This window comes from Nilaparvata lugens, chromosome 1 (genome assembly GCF_014356525.2).
Source record: "Nilaparvata lugens isolate BPH chromosome 1, ASM1435652v1, whole genome shotgun sequence".
Taxonomy (NCBI): Eukaryota; Metazoa; Arthropoda; class Insecta; order Hemiptera; family Delphacidae; genus Nilaparvata; species Nilaparvata lugens.
Window position 1 is genome coordinate 17,379,815 of NC_052504.1, and position 19,683 is coordinate 17,399,497.

A 19,683-nucleotide genomic window follows, 5' to 3' on the forward strand; every position below is an offset into this window, starting at 1 on the left:
ATGATGTATTTTATATTATAAATGAAAAGTTATCAAGTACCTATCTTGCGATAAATAAGCTTTCCTACTATAAGATTTTACCATAAGCTGAATAAATAAATGATAGGACTTGAAAACTTTTCTCTCGGATCGCGAAGAAAAGTAAAATTATTTATAAGATGAAATTGAATTCTAGATTTTTTATACGGTCGGCCTATTTCCCTTTTCTACCCAGTTCATGTATTAGTCTCTCACAATACTATGAATGAGAATTAATGAGGATACGTTCCTAGTAACTATTAGAATAAGCAAAGCATTACACATTTTGTAATTTCCTGATCCAGATTGTATTGAACATGATAATCGTGAAAACCAAAGAGATAAATTTTTAAGATTATCATGTTCAGCATCGAGATGATTTTTCAAGAACGAGTGAAGTTCAAGAACGAGAAGCGGCTAGACTGGAAAGTGTAGGAGCTTGAAACGGGGACAAACTTTCCAACCAAGTTCTGGCAGAACTCATTCAGTAACTTCATTCCACAACAGGAGCTTTTCTCTGAATGCTCTTGACAGTAGAACTGAGAAGTTTCTTCAAGAAAAAATGAGTGGCATTCATGAGTGTAGCCATTTTCGGTTTCAACAGAATCATTCACATTGATACTAATGGTTATTTTGTATCAACATCAGCAACTAAGAAGTATCGTCAACTAATGATGCATTTTAAAGAAACCACTACTCTCCATTTGAATGTGGACATTGGATACCATCTCTTCCGCGGTCTACCACGCCTATTTCTGTTCGCTGGTACCCAATTCCATACTTCAAAGGAAGTCTTCCTTCATTAATTCTGCGCAGGTGTCCATACCATTTCAATTGTTCTCTCCAATGACATCGATTATCGTGTTTTTTTGCGCTCATTCTCTCTCTTATTATATCATTCCTGATTCGATCCAGCAATGTTAATCCTAAACTCCTCCTCCAGTACATCATTTTCGCTGAAAGAAGTTTTTGAGAAGTTAATTGTCCACACACCACACTTCTGACCCATATGTCATGACTGGCTCAACCATTGCCTGGTATATATTTTTTTTGTATTTTTTGTTATGTTTTTATTCCATAGGATTGGATGTAGTGCTCTTATCATATTTTTTCCCTTCCTTATCTTCCCCATGATATCATCCCTTCCCTCCCATCATCACTAATAACAACGCCGAGGTACTTGTACTCCTTAACATTTCTAATCAATCCATTTTCAGTTTCAATATCCTGTCCTGTGCCTCCGACTGCATATATTGTGTCTTTTCTGTGTTAACCTCCAAGCCCCATTTTTGTATTCTTCTATCAATTTTATTACCATATATAGGTCATGTCCTGATGATCTTCTGCTAAAACTACCTGATCATCCGCGAAGAGGAATGTATGTATCTTGGAATCCTCCAGCTCAATTCCCATTGGGCTGCATTTCTGTGTCCATTTTTTTAGAGCAGTACACATATAAATTTTGAATAGGGTTGGAGAGAGGAAGGAACCCTGTTTGACCCCTTTTGTTTGAGAAAAGGCTTCAGAGTTTTTATCGCCAATCTTTACTACTGCTTGATTTTCCTTGTACAATGCTTTCACTGCATTTATGAACACATTATTTACGCCTGATTCCTTCATTGTGAGCCATAATTTCTGTAATGGAACTGAATCAAATGCTTTACACAGATCTATAGAAGAAGCATGCAATTCCATACCTCTTGCTAGTCGCTTTTCTATCAGAAGTCTCAGGGTGAATAGATTGTCCACACAGGAACGACCTGGTCTGAATCCACTTTGCTCCTCTATTTCTATTATTTCCTGTTCTATTCTATTTTCTAAAACTCTTTCATAAAGCTTTCCAATGGATGATGTTACACTAATACCTCGATAATTATTACAATCCCTTCGATTTCCCTCTTTATAAATGGAATGCAAATATGAAATCTTCCAGTCTTTAGGAATTTGATCTCCTTTCAAACACCTGTTGAAAATTTCGCACAGCAGTTCCAGCATTCTCATGGTGGCGTTTTTGATTAGCTCGATAGGCAAATCACCTGGTCCTGGGGCTTTATTATTCTTCATTCTAAGCATTGCTGTTTTTATTTCTTCCAACTTAATTGGCTCTGCTTCTCTTATTACTATTTCCTCCACATCTATTCCTGTCTCTAGGTATTCAGTACGTTGCTCTGTCAAAAGATTATTATAATGCTCCTTCCATTGTTCTATTCTTATAGGATTAATTTTTCTTTTTCCATTCAAATTTTTTTTAGATTCTTTATAGTGGCCCAAGCTTCCCTAGACATTGAATCACTACATAATCAATTATCGATTTCAGATTCCTTGTATTTTGCGTCCAAGTATACTTATGTATATCCTTGTGCTGGAAAAATCCGTTCAATATTCTCAGTGAATATTGCTCACACAACTCAATCCATCTCATACCGTTATCATTCACTACATCCTCCCCATGTCGTCCAATTATTCCACTGTCTATTTTTTGTCCTAGTCTTCCATTAAAGTCCCCTAATAAGATTATTTCTTGTCTGCTTTTTGTTTTGATCAGTACCTCAGAGAGTTTGTCAAAAAAGGCGTCCTTTTTCCTTATATAAGACGGATTTTTCCAGCACAAGGATATACATAAGTATACTTGGGCGCAACGCCTTAGTCAACTCGGCTATCTGGCAGGCTTATAAATCATCATGATATGATTATCATTTTCTAACATTCTAGTAATAAAGGTGATACCAGAATCACCTAGTGTTATTCAATTCATTTATTATTTTCAAGAGAACTGAGTCGAATTTAAGTTAAATAGAAACTAGTTACTGTGGCTAGTTTAAAAATGATAAAATATTTCAATGAATGACAGTATCTCTTCCAAGAAACTGGACAACTTTCTCAATTCCCATAATCAATTTAGGAATGACATTTTAGCCTATTTGCTAAACAATTATCAATCAAAATAGCCTAATTTTTGGTGATGTATTTCTTCACTTGATACCTGAAAGCCACAGATTAATTGATAGTGATGACTCTCATCTACTTAATCAGGAATGCTATCTAATTGCAGGCCATGTTGCTGGGTGATGGTGAGGGTGTGAGTGAGCATCTGCTTGATAAATCACTGCTGGCAATCGACCGGGACTCGCCGCCGGTTAATGGTTACGGCTCGGCTCCTGAGTTATTAGCTGGCTTAGGTGGCCGCACTCTTACCGGGTTTACAATTTCTAAGAGATGCATTTCGCTCCAAAGTGGAGTTGTGGGTACTGGACTGTATTGCGGTGAGTAACGTCTGCTCTTGAATATTTTTCAAATTCCAATGTTTCAAAGTGATTATGACTAGAGTCTGAGTTATCCAAATGTACGATCAACACATATTTACAACATCAGTTATCAAAGCACAAATCAGTTGAAACAACAGATCAACAAACAGTTAACAACGCACAAATCAGTTACAATAACAAACAGTTATTAGACTGTTATAACGGTTATAAATACATGAATTACTTACAGCAGCAGACAGCGAACAGTTATTGATACAAATCAGTTACTATTATAGAACAACACACAGTTGTTATCAAGGCATGAGTTGTAACTGATTCAATAACAGATCAACAAACAGTTGATCAACGCAAGAATCGTTCTTGCAACTTTTGCTCCCATGAAAACCACTTGTATTGAAGAACAAGTGGTTGTTTCGCAAGCTGAACCATCATAACACACTCATCCAAATGGTCTAAACCTGATAATTCTATGGATTTTGAGAGCATCTTTAACTCCATGTTATACTATTTTAAAAGTTTATTGTAAAATGTTACCCTAAAAGCAGACTTCTCAATTTGAATCATCATCATCATCATCACTGCAAAATACTCCTTCTTTAACCTTCTTAAGTTTCAACCTTCTTTAACCTCAAAAATCGTTTCAGCAATCAGTTTTTATAACTCAAATGTGTAACGCTAGTTCCAACCAAAATGGTGCACATTGGTTAACGCTGAATGGACTAGAAAATAATGACGGTCAGATAAACTTATGTTCTACTAACCTAAAACTACACAAAATCTCTAAGAAATTGGAAATATACAGTGTATTTGTAAGCATTTGAGACTCATAAGCTATATATTAATTGTGTATCTGCCATACGCTAAATAATGCTCCTCTTAAATCTTCTCAATTATTTTCTGCTCTTTTACACACTCCACCATATTTTTTATATCGTTCGTTAACTCATTGATTTTCCTCCAGTACTGTGCATGTATGTACTGCCCCATATATGTTCCACAAAGCATTTATTCATAAAATACTTACTGATCCTTATCACAAGTTCAGATTTCTACGCAGTAGAAGAAACGTTAATAATTTGGCTTCCAAGGATTATCAAATGTGATAACAATCAATACCACGATTTCAGCTCCAAATTTGTCAAAGGAATTCAATTGAATGTCATTTGACGCAAAAACGTGGAAAACACGAACAAAGAAATTCAAATGAAAAAATAAAGATTTAAACCTGAACTTCACAATCAACTCCCTCCAACAATGGAAATACGTGGAACAAATGTCTACTCTCTGTACCAATTCGATTAATTCCTAATGGAGGCTCAATCCAATTTAAAAGTTCAAATGAGTTGTCAACCCCATTCCTGTTCACCAGGAGCTCTGAATTGGATTAGTTCCCCTCAGCATAAATCTTATCAATATTCTGTTGTAGTTTGAAACTGTTAAATGATTATGTTAATCATTGGCTGATAATCTTCAAAATACTTCTATATTTCTCAATTCAATTCAAATACAGCGTTCTTGTTCAGTGTTACAACTTGAATGGGTGTTTCAGAGAGAGAGAGAGAAAAATGTTGTAATGAGAATGAAAATACTCTCTATGAGGATGTGTTATGAATAGACATGATGTATTTTATATTATAAATGAAAAGTTATCAAGTACCTATCTTGCGATAAATAAGCTTTTCTACTATAAGATTTCACCATAAGCTGAATAAATAAATGATAGGACTTGAAAACTTTTCTCTCGGATCGCAAAGAAAAGTAAAAATTATTTATAAGATGAAATTGAATTCTAGATTTTTTATACAGTAGGCCTATTCCCTTTTCTACCCAGTGTTCATGTATTAGTCTCTCACAATACTATGAATGAGAATTAATGAGGATACGTTCCTAGTAACTATTAGAATAAGCAAAGCATTACACATTTTGTAATTTCCTAATCCAGATTGTATTGAACATGATAATCGTGAAAACCAAAGAGATAAATTTTTAAGATTATCATGTTCAGCATCGAGATGATTTCTCCTCGAGTGAAGTTCGAAAACGAGAAGCGGCTAGACTGGGAAGTGGAGGAACTTGAAACGGGGACAAACTTTCCAACCATCAAGTTCTGGTAGAACTCATTCAGTAACTTCATTCCACAACAGGAGCTTTTCTCTGAATGCTCTTGACAACAGAACTGAGGCGAATTGAGTGGCATTCATGAGTGTAGCAATTTTCGGTTTCAACAGAATTATTCACATTGATACTAATGGTTATTTTGTATCAACATCAGCAACTAAGAAGTACCGTCAACTAATGATGCCTTTCAAAGAAATCACCACACTTTTCTCCCATTCATATTCTCAATTTGATTCCTCGTCGTCTCTGTGAAGTTTTCTACTTTTTACCAATCAATTTCCTCCTCAACTCGTTTCATCGATTGCACTAAGCTGTGCAGTGATTTCATTATTTGGAATTTCTCTCATAGTCTGTATATCAACATTCATCAACGATATTTTCAATTAATTTTGTGAAAGTTTGTTGAAAGGAATATCGAACCCTTCGTTTAGAATAGCGTAACCAGTAACCTAAGGTACCAGTAAATTTACCTAAGGTAAATTTTTTTCCCCAACTTAAAAAGTGTAAATGTTTGAATTTTGAGCTGAATATTCCTATTTGTGATGTATATTATGTTTTCTATCGAACCAGAAGGAGATACATAATCTTCAATACCATAGAATGTCAAGTCCTGAGTCCGGAATTCATCAATCAGCTTCGATTGTACATGATATGAACCAGGTTTAGTACCTTACTGGTTTTCCAAAAACATTTAATAGTTTTACAACGTGAGTTTTTTCAATATCTTCACATACAGCAGATCCATGTCATGGGAAATTTAATCTCAATATTTTTTACCATTCCAGAAATCAATGTGAGTGATGATACAAGAGACCTTTTACCTACCAGTGGAACAGTACGAATCGTTGATACTACACTTGTATCCACAACATCTGAACCGGATTATGTAAGTGGCAGATGAATATTTCTCACCATTATGAATAATAACCGTTCTCTATTCCATTACACCAATTATTGTTTGCTCAATTTCATGTTATAAAATATTGCATGATGTATTTATCACCATATGTTACTTTATGACATGTATAAGCTGTTGTTAACTAATTGTATCGAATAATAACCGGTCTCTATTCCATTACACCAATTATTGTTTGCTCAATTTCATGTTATAAAATATTGCATGATGTATTTATCACCATATGTTACTTTATGACATGTATAAGCTGTTGTTAACTAATTGTATGTTGCAATGATTTTTTCTTGTAATGATTGTTAACTAATTAACCGTTAGTCATATTATATCCAATGCATTATCTCTGACGAAACTTACTAGTCACCTTCACATTTTCTATCAAAAAATCTCTAGTAGGATTTTACGAACCTTATCGTTCAATGTATCATGAAATTTCCATATGATATTATTGGAAACTAGCCGTCAGGCTCACTTCGCTCGCCTGCGTTTTTCATTTGGGAATGCTTCATTCCATCAGAAAGTCAAAGTACTGAGAAAACGCAGAAATGCTGAGAAAAACGCTGATTTTGGACGTATCTTCAAATTTATTCTAACACAACATTATTACACCCTAGCTGATCTTCTGTACTAAATTTGAACAATTTCTGTTCATTTGTTATCGATAAATCTGAGAAAAAGCAAAAAGACGCTGGAAAAGGCTAATTTTGGGCGTATCTTTGACGTTATCGCAAATTCCTCCTAACACAACATTTTTACACCCTAGCTGAGCTTCTGTACTAAATTTGAACATTTTCTGTTCATTTTTTCTCGATCGATAAAGCTGAGAAAACGCTAAAAAAAACACTGGAAAAACGCAGATTTTGAGCGTATCTTTTGAATTTTTTTTCAAATCCGTTCTTAGTGCGCCTCTAAAGGGCCAACTGAACGTACCTACCAAATTTGAACGTTTTTGGTCCGGTAGACTTTTAGTTCTGCGAGTCAGTGAGTAGGGAGCACAACACCTTGTCGTGGTGGAGGGGCTTGTGTACTCCTGTGACCCCAAGAGCTATGCCTGCGGTTGTGTAACTACCAGCAGGGCCTCCCAAGCCGGACAGGTCGAAGGGCAGGAGGCAGACTAAGAAGTGCTCCAACAAGACGTCGTTGGGCTAATCCCCCACAAGTCGGGTTAACTCGGATTCAAAGAAACATGAAGAGCCTCAGAAATCGGACAGGATCTAAACGGAACAAATTGTATAAGATAAAATTTAGATTTGGATGCTGGAATGTTAAAACACTGACTGGGAAAGAAATTGAACTTGTTGAAGGGATGAAGAAGTACAAGATTGCTGTGATGGGACTGAGTGAGGTAAAACGAAAAGGAAATGGTAGAAAGGAGCTAGAGAATGGATATGTCCTGCTATATTCAGGAGTTGATCAAAAGGAAAGAGCAAAGGAAGGAGTAGGCTTGGTAATGACTCCGGAAGTGAGTGACAGATTAAGTGACTGGGAAGCTGTTAGCTCCAGAATAATAACAGCTGATTTGGACCTGAACATGAAGATCACTATCGTCTCTGCCTATGCTCCGACTGAGGATGCTGATATACTCACCAAAGAGTGCTTCTACAGTGAGTTACAAAGAGTCACAACTAAAGCAAACGATAAGAACAGAGAGGTAATAATAGCTGGTGATTTAAATGCAAGAACAGGTTGTAACCAAAATCGATCACATGGTACCATTGGTCCTCACGGGGGAGAACAGACTCTAAATGAAAATGGAAAGAGGTTGATAGAGTTCTGTACTGAAGACAACATGCTGATAGGAAACTCCTGGTATAATCACAAACGTATCCATAAAATTACATTCTTGGCAGAGGGTAGAGATGCTGAAAGTGTCATTGACTATTTCATTTATATGGACCTGGAATGAGAAGAAGAGTACTTGACGTCAAAGTTATTCGGGGAGCTGAATTGAGTACTGATCATAGGCTGCTGGTTATGGATGTGAGATTTCGGATTTTTATGAAACAAGCAAACAAAAAGTTTTCAAGATTGAAACTAGAAGTATTTAAGGAGGAAGAGAAGATAGAGATATATATAGAAAAAATAAGTGAACATCTGGAAGAACTAAGAAGACACGAGGAAATGGGAGTGGAAGAACTATGGATATGTTTGAAAACAGCAATAAGTTTAAGCAATATGTTTAAGAGCAACAGAAGAAACGTGTGGTAAGACAACAATAAATACCAAGTTGAAGAGGACTAGATGGTGGAATGACTTGGTGTTGAAAACAGTGCGTGAGAAAAAACTTGCTTGGCAAAGATACTTGGAGATTCAGTCAGAGGAAAACAGACGAATATATGTAGAGAAAAGGAATAATGCCAAAAGGATCTTGAGAGAAGCAAAGTGTCAATCGTGGAGGAATTTGGCGAAAAGATTCAAGCAACTTACACTGAAAATCGCAAGCAGTTCTGGAGCATTGTTAAGGGACTGAGAGGAAGAAGAGTAAAACCAGTAAGAAACATAAAAAAGGGATGGTGTACTAATTAGTAAACAGGAGGAGGTATTAAAAGTTTGGAAAGAATTTTTTGAGGAGAAATTCAGAAAATAAATTGAGGAGGGAGCAGGAGAAGATGAGCATCAAGGAATTGATGAAAATCAGGAGAATCTGGAGGTATGTCAAGAAATTACTCAATAAGAAGTGATAAACTCTGTCAAGAAGATGAAATTAAATAAAGTTTCAGGGTTGGATGGAATATTCCCAGAAATGGTCAAGTACGGAGGAAATTTGTTGGTCGAATGGATATGGTTACTATTCAGAAAGATCTGGGATGAAGGAATAATGCCAAATGACTGGGAATATAATCTCATAATCACAATATTCAAAAAGGGTAATCAATGCGAATGTGAGAATTACCGCCCAATATGCCTCTCTTCAGTGGTTTATAAGATGTACATTAGAATTCTAGAAAGCCGACTCAGAAAAGTGGTAGAGAATCTTCTAGAGGATGAGCAAGTAGCTTTCAGACCTGGGCGCCATTTTCACTCTCAGGACTGTGATGGAAAAGAGTATAGAAAGGTCAAGGAATTTGTATGTGGCCTTCTTGGATATAAAGGCAGCGTTTGATTCAGTGCCAAGAAAGGAGATATGGAAAGTACTAGAAGCAAAAAATGTACCATCAAAGCTGAGAAAAGCAATAAAGGCTGTCTATCACAACCCAAAGGGCATCATAAGACTGAATGGTGGACTGTCAGAAGAATTTCCAATTGAACAAGGGGTTAAACAAGGAGATAGTATAAGCCCATTGCTATTTGTGGTTCTAATGGATGGAATAAATGAAATTTGTAAGGCTCGAACTGCAAAAACAGTTGTTGGAAATTGGAGAATGAGACCGATAACAATACAAGCGCTCCTGTATGCAGATGATGTGATACTCCTAACTGACAGTGAGAATAAACTAAAAAGGACAGTAGAGGAATGGCATGAGATTCTGAAATTGAAAGGAATGCAGCTTAATATTGATAAAAGCAAAGTAATGCATGTTGGGAAAGATGAAGAGGAGGAAATAGAACTTTTTCTGGAAGGAAAACAAATGAAACAAGTAGATGAATATGATTACTTGGGAGTCAAAATAAGAAGAGATGGAAGGATTGACAGTGAAGTTCTGAATAGAATCAAAAAAGCCAATAATATATCTTATTCAATAAATTATACTCTATTGGGTAAAAGAGAAGTCAGTAAAACGGCGAAGAAGAGAATATACCAAGCAGTGTATGAAGCAAAGCTACAAGTTGAAAGAATTCAAGCAGAAAGCTGGCCAGTTGTTGAAAGGCAAACTGTTGTTGTTAAACTGCTATCGTTGTGTTGCGTGGGCGCGGTTGTCCTCAATCACGACCCCCCTCCCCTCCACCCAAACCACCTCCTTTCCAGACCCCTTCCCTGGAAAGGGTTCCCTCCAAAACCCTGTCCTCGAAACTCCCTTCGCTAGCGTCGCCAACAACCAACAAAAGGGTGCAACGCAATTCCTGTCTCGTGCATAGAATAATTAGAAAGCACTCCGTCCTAGCGCGAATCTTGCCTTTTTTAATCTCAGTTCTTAAACTTCACTTACTAAAAAGCATGAGCATTAATCTCTTCCCCATTCAAAAGGTGTAGTATTTCAAAAGGTTTCTTCATTTGGTTGTAAAACCTCAAAAGTTTGATTTTTTTATTATTTATAGAGAGATTCTTTGACGAAAATGCTAGGTAGTTTTCTATTACCTTACATTATACCTTATACGCGGGTTTTTACAGCCTTCCCGGCCGTCTCCCGCACTCAACACGCCATCTGCCCTCTATCTCTCCATACGTCTTGTTGGATGCCCCTGCTCTCCATGGCCTCTTCTATGTTTTGCTGCCAAACCGTTCGTGGTCGTGCTCGTTTTCTCCTCTCAGCCGCAATCCACTCATATACCTTCTTTGGTATGCGACTGGGGCTCATTCTTCTGAGATGTCCGTCCCACTAGAGTTGTTTCTCCAGTGTAGTTCTCTTTTATAAGTATAATTTTTATTTATTTATTTCACAGTGGAACATTGAAGTGAAAGTGGTTCTTTGAAGCTCAGTGAGAATCTAAACCACCTTATGTGTGGAGCTTTAAGACGTTTCTCAACGACACCATAGTTTGACTCAATCCATTAAGCTTCCTCTCACATAATCTAGGAGGCATGGTGTGAGCACTAATCTGAATTAATTCCAATAGTTTGAGAGTTACAACCAAGTTTCTCTCTAGAACTCCATCCATGATTTCTGAATCAAATTATGTGTGAAAAGTTTTCTCCTTTGATCAAAATCCCATCTATGCTTCGAATTACGAGAAATTCTTAGTCAGTTTGACTATATTCAACAATAAACAGATTAATTAAAAGTAGCTTGCAGTGTAGACCACATCTGCACATAATAATTTGTACTCATAGAGAACAATTGATACTCATAGAGAATAATTTTTTAATTGCATGATCATTTTGATTCATTGATCATTTTGATCATTGCATGATCCGGCTGATTTTCATTGATGAATCTTCTTCATAGGTTTATTCGTGGTGCTTTTTCTTTAATACGTGGTTTTTGCGTAGTCATCAAAGTAAGATAATAATAATTCTCGTAGAATTTGACATTCCTTTTGTGACTTAACAACTATTGATTCCACAAACTTTTGATGAAAATTTTACCTGAAAAAAATTGGATCTTCAAAATAATACTAATCTCTCAGTTATAATTTCAATTTCGAGCAATCAAACATTCAGTCATAGAATATTTGATTCAATCTTCTTGACTCGAAATGTATGCAAGCAACAGCAATCAGTTTCCCATTTAACTCATTATCAGATACATTATCACTACACCTGTTACATTAGCAGATAGCGACTGGGGAGGTTCCAGCTAGGCAATTAGTGGTAATGTTCTTATTGTAGCACACAGCTATTGTACGGAAATGTATGTATCGATCGCAATGGTACACAACTGCACCATTCCGGGGGCCTCCATCATTATTCATGTACTGTAACACCTAGCTGTAATTGTGACAAGGAATTCTGAAAGTCTAGCTTGATACTTTGATAATAATCAATACATTGAAGAACATTTCTTGGAAAATCTGATTACTCTGCAGAGTCTACGTATAAATGAATAAAGAAAAATCAAATATGCTCAAATTTATTTTGAAGAAATGGAATAATAAGAGATGAAGTACAGATATTGATAGATTTAATATCACGCTTCTATTTGAATCTAGTTCTGAGCCTACTGATTCATTTTTCATATCACATTTGCTTGTGATAATGAATAGTATTTCACCCTTTGCGATCTTAAAACTAAGGTATAGGTTGTCTTTGTCAGTCGGGTGGCCAGCTGTACTGACCAGACCATTTTGCGTAGCAACTCAGATTTATTTCAACTGGGTTGTCCCAGCCGATCAGATGGCCAGTGGGACTGGCCAACATAAAAGTCATCGGCTGGCCAGCACCACTGGCCAACAATATATGTTGCATTAATACATATATATTTTCACACTGCTGTCTGTTCTTTTCAGTGGTGAGATCTACTGAGTATTTCTCCAACTATATAGAAGACTTCTGCCAACTTTATAGTGAATAATAATAACAACAGATGGCATATTGTCCACAGCTGTCTCAGTCTCATTCTCATGTCAACTGTACATTGTTTACATATGATAGGAGAGTTTGTAAAGTGAATACGGTTACTTTTGATTTTCATATCTTATATTATTTTCTTTACCAATGGAGGGAAGTGTTCTTCTGGTTGTTAGAAACAGCAATTGTCAACTCTTACATTCTTTTCAATGCCAACCAAGACATGAAAAATAAAGTCTGTTAGAGATGTTTCAGGATAATATTGATCAATGAGCTTGTTGGGGAGGTAAGAAATTAAAAAAAATGAGAAAGACTGTCTCAATTAGTAGATGATGAGAGACTTAATGGCAATTTGCATCTGCTCTATCAACTACTAGACGGCAAGACCAGAGACTGTGCCGTTTGCAGTGATAGACGGCCAGGAAAAGAGAGAAAAAGAACAGTTTTTTTTTTTGTAAAACGTGCTCAAAAAATCCCGAACTACATGTAGGATAGTGTTTTGAGAAATATCATTGTAACAAAAAACTTAAATTGGACTGAAACTTGATTGGACTTGACTGAATTGATTCACAGCTGAAAAAGAGGAAGATTTCAAGAATGATTATGCGAGATTTATTAATATTTTTAACTTTTGAATATATATTCCATTGAATTCATCATCTTAAATATATGTGTATGTGAATGAAAGAATACTTTTAGTTGAATTCATTTATATTTTTTCAATTTGAAATACACTCTTAAAAACCTGTAGAATGGATTAAAAATAATTGCGAGTTGGTGGGAGGGAACTATCAATATGGCTGTCGAGCTGACAGTGAGAAGGAGCTGGCCAGTAGCACTGGCCATGCGAGCGTCGGAGACAACTCAGATTGAAATATTTCCGGGCTGCATATGAAACTAATGTGGCCAGTACAACTGGCCAACCGACCGCAAAGGGTTAAATTAGACCGATGAATAGTTTCTGAACGATATTCTCATCAATATTACTTGATTTCCATGTGTTATAATTCAGTGAATTGAATAAATTCATTAATGTATGAATAAAAGATGATTACTTTACTTGGTATTGCTATATTATCAGCGCCGGTTGTATACATGGAAAAGTCCCAGTGACAAACCAGAAAAGGTCATCAGAAATCAGGTTGACTCTTGGAGGAAGGAAGGTGAACCTTCCTTCCTCCAAGGGTTGACTTTATTATGATCAACAAGAGGTTCCGAAACAGCTGCATGATAATGAGGACCTACCCAGGCGCTGATAATATAGCAATACCAAGTAGTAAAGTAATCATATTCTATTCATAAATTTATGAATTTATTAAATGAAATTTAATTCACTGAGTTATCACGCATGGAAATCAAGTAATATTGAATAAAGTATTGATCAGAAACTATTCATCGGTCTAATTAAAATACTATTCATTATCACGAGCAAATGTGTTATGAAAAAAATCAGTAAGTTCAAAACTAGATTCAAATAAAAGCGTGATATTAAATCTCATATCGGTACTTTAATCTCTTATTATTTCATTTCTTAAAAATAAATTTGAGCATGTTTGATTTCTCTTTTCAAAATAACAATAATTATTATTGTTCAATCAGTGAGCTTTGATTCAGTTTTTTTAATGATTGAATCCGTCGATTTTGAATTTATCATATTATGAATATATGATTGAATATATTAAGGTAAATTTGAATCTGAGAACAGTGCTGTAATCCATTCTTCTACGGAACGTTATGAACGCTCCGTTATCTACAAAAAAAAAAATGCTCCACACTTTTCTGATTGATCATACTGCTTCTCACCTATGATCCACACTAAACATGGATATCAAAATGAAAAATCCTTCTCATGCTCAATGTACCTGATTATTAGTAACTGGGGATCGTTCTGACAATTACAATGGTTTTCCTTTTCAAATGAATTCCGAATTGACTCCTCATTAGTATGCTGGAAGCTACAGGCATCAATATAAGAATTCTCTTATGACACCATTGAATTAGAACTCATGTAATTGAATGAAAACTCCCATGGAAAATTATCCAATTGGAAACTGAATTGTTTCGTTTTTTTGGCATCAACTCAAAGTTCATCCCAGTAGTAATTGAAAGGATTTCAATCTAACTGAACACTCAACCAGAATCCCAATGTAGTTTGCTATTAGTTTCGAGAAATCGTGAAATTCTTTTTGTTCGTCTTTCTGCATTTCCACTGCTCCACCAGAATTCTCTCTTCAAGCGTTCACCCAGTTTAAAATTGTTTTGGGAGTGATCACTTGTGATGTGTGTCTGATGGTTTGCAATATATGGTGAATGATTTTCAAGTGAATAATTTTTGAAAATATTTTTATCATGTACTAAGTTATACCTAGACAGTAGATTCATCTCATTTTCCAGCAAGCATTCCATGCAGCAATAGAACCATCATTATGCTAATGTAAATTGAATTCGTACTCGAATATATTTATCTCATAGTGGAATTTGGTGAATGGATTTTGTGGTTTGAGTAATTCGAAATAATCACGTGCGACCATTCAGTTCGACCGTGATGCGTTTTGTTCAGTTTTGCTTGTGATGAACGAGTGTGAGGGATTTAACTGGAGTAATGAGAATGATGGTGTGAGGGGAGGAGTGCAGAGTGCAACCCAATGATCTCATCCAATGATTTAGTACTTTTGAAGGGCACGAATTAAATCTGCAGCCCACGTTCAGCTCTCAACAGACTTGGCCAATCGGAATGCCACATATTGGTTTACTGATTCCCATTCCAAAAACATGCTGATAGCGGTCGTTGTTCACAACCAAGTGCCATCCTGATAATAATTCTGAAAAGAGCGCACACTTGACCTTTCACCTTGATTTGGTCGATTGGAAAGGTTCCAGGATTGAGCGACCGCTGAGTCGAAAAGGCGCATGGACTAATCCAGCCCAATTCATCTCACTGATAAGCATGAGTAAGCTTCATACATTTACCGCTTTTTGTTCTCTCTTCGATGAACTTCCTATCTATCTTCCACCTCTTTTTCCATCTTGATGTTTTTTTCGAGCAACCTGAAATGAAGATTCACAATCACGTTTTTATTCACATTTTAAATTTTTTATTCTGGGAAATTCGATGAAAATGAATTTCGGTTTTCTAATTGAGAAGTCTGACTAAAATAGATCAGATCAGGACTTCCCATATACTGACCTGAGCCTAGAAAAAAAATGGCTACCGTATGTGGTGATCTCACGGAAATTCCTACTGAGAAAAAATCACTAATCAGCTGTTAGAGAGCGTCTCATTTTGTCGAAATCTCAGTTCGTTTAGTTCCCGTTTAAAATATCAATGCCGGCCACCACATACGGAACCATTTTTTTTAGGCGCAGGTCCGGTATATAGGAAGTCCTGATCAGATTAAGATATGGAAATCTGGTATGTTCCATTCCAATATTCGATGAAGTGTTACAGATTGGAATAACTTGCTGAACATGTTATCGAATAATTATTGAAAATATGACATTCAGTCCACCACAAATCCAATAGTTTACTTGAAATATGACAAGTAGTTTTGTCTGTTGAGCATTAATATTGTCTCATAATCTCTTTCATAACGGCTTCATTTTCCAGAAGTAGACCGAATATTCATCAGAGTCTCTTCTCAGAACACCCCAAGTAATTTCGCTGCCCTCCACAACTATTCCAAACAGTCGGTCATTCTTTCACGCAAAACACATCCGTCCCTTCCATCTCCACCCTCATTCGTTCACTCACTTGTCCGCAATTTAAATAATTCTCGAAGCGGACTTCCGCCATTGACTGCTTCAAATGAAATTCTTGTTGTGAATTACGTCTTTCATATGCTTGGTCCTATGCCATCACAGTAGTTATGAGCTATGTCTGTAATGTGAGCATTTATTTATGATGATTTCGAGTGAAACTTGTCGCCCGCTGTATTGCTTCTGGAATGAAATATTTCCCAACTCGTAACCTAAATAGCCTTATTCAATCTTCAACGTTTCCTTCAGTGAATTTATCAAACTAATTAAACAACTCACGGAACTCATTTCAATCAATTCAATCCATAAACGTTATCACTGATGAATTTGACTTATTTAATAATATATTTCAAAGCATATTTCCGTTAGGAATTTTCTCTAGAATAGGTACATCCACTTTCGTGGACGATGGAATAATCTTGGGAATTTCACTAATGAGAGAAATCACTAGTATAGTCTAGTTAGAGTATAAATATCCTACTTATGATAGACTCCACTATCACTTTTTGTTTGGCAACCTTTAATTAAAATAAACTTTGTTATAAATTCAAAAAGTCATCTTCTAAACTGAAGATTGACGAATATTCATGTTCCATCTCATAAAAGTATTTGAACTTTGCGATCCAGAGTTTCATGCAATCTATTCTCGTGAATATTATAAAAACAAGTCTGAGAGATAAATTTCCAGTTCACTTTTTATAGAAAACTATGAAAACTCCATCTTATCCATCTACAGACTACTGTATCACATCATTTTGATACAGTATCATCACATCATCACATTACAGACTACTCGAGTAGTTTGATAGTTTCATGACATTGTATAGTATGAACACGCTACCATGAATTGACCTCTAACTAGTTCGGGTTCTCTTCAAAAAGAGAACTAGTTTCTAGATTCTCTTCAAATTCTAACTAGTTTCTAGGTTCTCTTCAAATTTATGATAAGTTATTGATTTTGGAGTAGTTTGCTCGATTCGATGTCGACTTCACCTCTCACATTCTCATATCTATTTCAAAGTAGTGGATATTCTGTGTGTGGAAACGTTGTGATTAATAAGTAAATTGACAATTAGCAATAAATGGCATATGGCATATTTTCGAAATGACATTTCAACAAAAACAAAGAACATATTATTATTTTTTTGTTTGTTTGGCTTCTTGTTTTATGAATAGCATATAACCGCCAGGCAACCACAATCTGAACGAGTGTAGCCAAAGCCAAATTCTAGTTTCAGCACTGTCTGATACACTCAATCCAGTACGGGCGAAATATTAGATATGAACTGAACACAATCAAAATGATGAGGAAAGAGAGCTGGGATAGAAATAGAAAACCGGATTATGCTATTCTACTTTCTCAGAAAAACAAAAGGAAAATCCTTGGAGGATAAATTGGATTTGGATTAGCTCTTCCCTCTCATATCTTGATTAAAATTCTCTTGTAGGCGTCAAATATCCTGCTTGGAACATGAAGGAGTATCACTTGCAACATGTGATGAGCGGAGAATATTATATTCTACCTTGTTCAAGATTATAACTTATAAATTTAGGCTCAACTAAGAGGCTTCAGCCTGAGTGCACTAAGTTCTCGCGTTAACGCATGCGCTAAAAAGCAATATTCGAGGAGCTTATGGCTGATCAATCTACTCAAGAATCATTTCAACGTGAATAAGCCATCAAACCATAGGTGCAACACCTCTAGTATGGGAATGAGAAGGTAATGTCCATTATAGAGCACTGAAATCCAATCGAGCCTTGTGGTCATATTGGATCTCTAGAGTGCATGAGTAGTTCCTGAAACATTTCAACTCTGTCTCATGTGCTGGTTTGACTTGAACTCAGTTCAGCTTGGACTATCGGTACACCGACATGACACCAGGTAATGGTGTGTCTGTACTTGGATTGTTCACCGGGTAATGGTGTGTCTGTACTTGGATCGTACACCAGGTAATGGTGTGTCTGTACTTCGATTGTACATCAGGTAATGGTGTGTCTGTACTTGGATTGTACATCAGGTAATGGTGTGTCTGTACTTGGATTGTACACCGGGTAATGGTGTGTCTGTACTTGGATTGTACACCGGGTAATGGTGTGTCTGTACTTGGATTGTACACCGGGTAATGGTGTGTCTGTACTTGGATTGTACACCGGGTAATGGTGTGTCTGTACTTGGATTGTACATCAGGTAATGGTGTGTCTGTACTTGGATTGTACACCGGGTAATGGTGTGTCTGTACTTGGATTGTTCACCGGGTAATGGTGTGTCTGTACTTGGATCGTACACCAGGATATAAGTTCTGAAATGAGAACAAAAAATTTTTGTTCTATAGTGAGGTCCACGTTATAATGGCATTGGAGAAAGATAGCAGAACAACGTTGCCGATCCTATGTCTTGTCAATGCCTTCTATAGACGGTAGCTGATACAGGTTTATTGATGTAATATTAACTTTTCATTCTCGTTTAAAATAATAAACTATATTTTATGAAGCAAGAAATTATATTTTTCAATAATTTCTCAATGAATTTCCCTAATTAAAATGAAATATTTAGTTAATTAATTATCAATTCTACATTGTTAAAAGACGATCTGGGAACAGAGCAAAGCGAGAAAGAGATAGTGCTATCAGCTTTGTTGAATGATAGACAAGGATAGCAATACCATTGCTAATTAAACTCTGCCATTATAACGTGGACCTCACTTGAATTGCTTCCAATGCATCATGGTTTTTAAGCATTAAGCACTGAGTCTGAGAATGAGCATGAGGCATTATGTTATAACAGTATGCTTGTAGAAGAATATTGTGTGTTTGTTCTATTATTCAGTATATCATTCCATAATAACTCTGTTGAAAGTGCTATGAATAGCAACCTATATTAGAATCTTTCTAAAAAATAGCTTGACTCAACACCGTACTAGGTACAGATTGATAAGTTGATCAACCACACTTGATCAATCGTATTCTGAAATTTATCGATGTCAGATTATAAATTATATTATTCTTAAACACATTATTTTGTGAATCAATTTTCGGTTATCCATTTTCAACTCCTGCATCAATAGATTCTACGTTTCAACCAAAGTTAAATTTTCAACTTCAGAACTAGATTCCCAATATTGAAACTAGAAAAATTTCCAGAACTCATTCAGTTTCAGTCAAATAGTTTCAGTAATTAATCCACTCCAACCAGACCTGGTTGGATGCACAGTATTACTCACTCACTCTTTCCCTTATTCCGACGCTTGATTAAAATTCGTTCGCTTCTCTGACAGCGATTCCTCACACTTGAAAAGCTCAGCGGAAAGCTGACATTTCTTTTCTGATTACCTTCAGATTTATTATCTCACATGAATAACCTGCTTTACATGTCCTCTCACCTATGAATCTGTCATGATGAAAAATCAAAAGGGTTTTTAATTTATCCGTTTTACTCTGAGTTTTGCACCGGTTGAGAATGATATTGAAACTTCTGTGACTCTCTGAAACTTATTTGATAACCAGAA

General features: G+C 36.0%; 1 protein-coding gene across 1 annotated transcript in view; it reads left to right on the forward strand.

Moving 5' to 3' along the window:
- The first annotated feature begins 3,075 nt into the window (after window positions 1-3,075).
- Window positions 3,076-19,683, forward strand: part of LOC111057641 (proto-oncogene tyrosine-protein kinase receptor Ret) — a 40,892-nt gene continuing 24,284 nt past the window's right edge. Inside the window, exons 1-2 of the mRNA XM_039432393.1 lie at window positions 3,076-3,281; window positions 6,188-6,288. The gene's annotated coding sequence lies outside the window, so the exon portion shown is untranslated. The remainder of the gene's footprint in view (window positions 3,282-6,187; window positions 6,289-19,683) is intronic.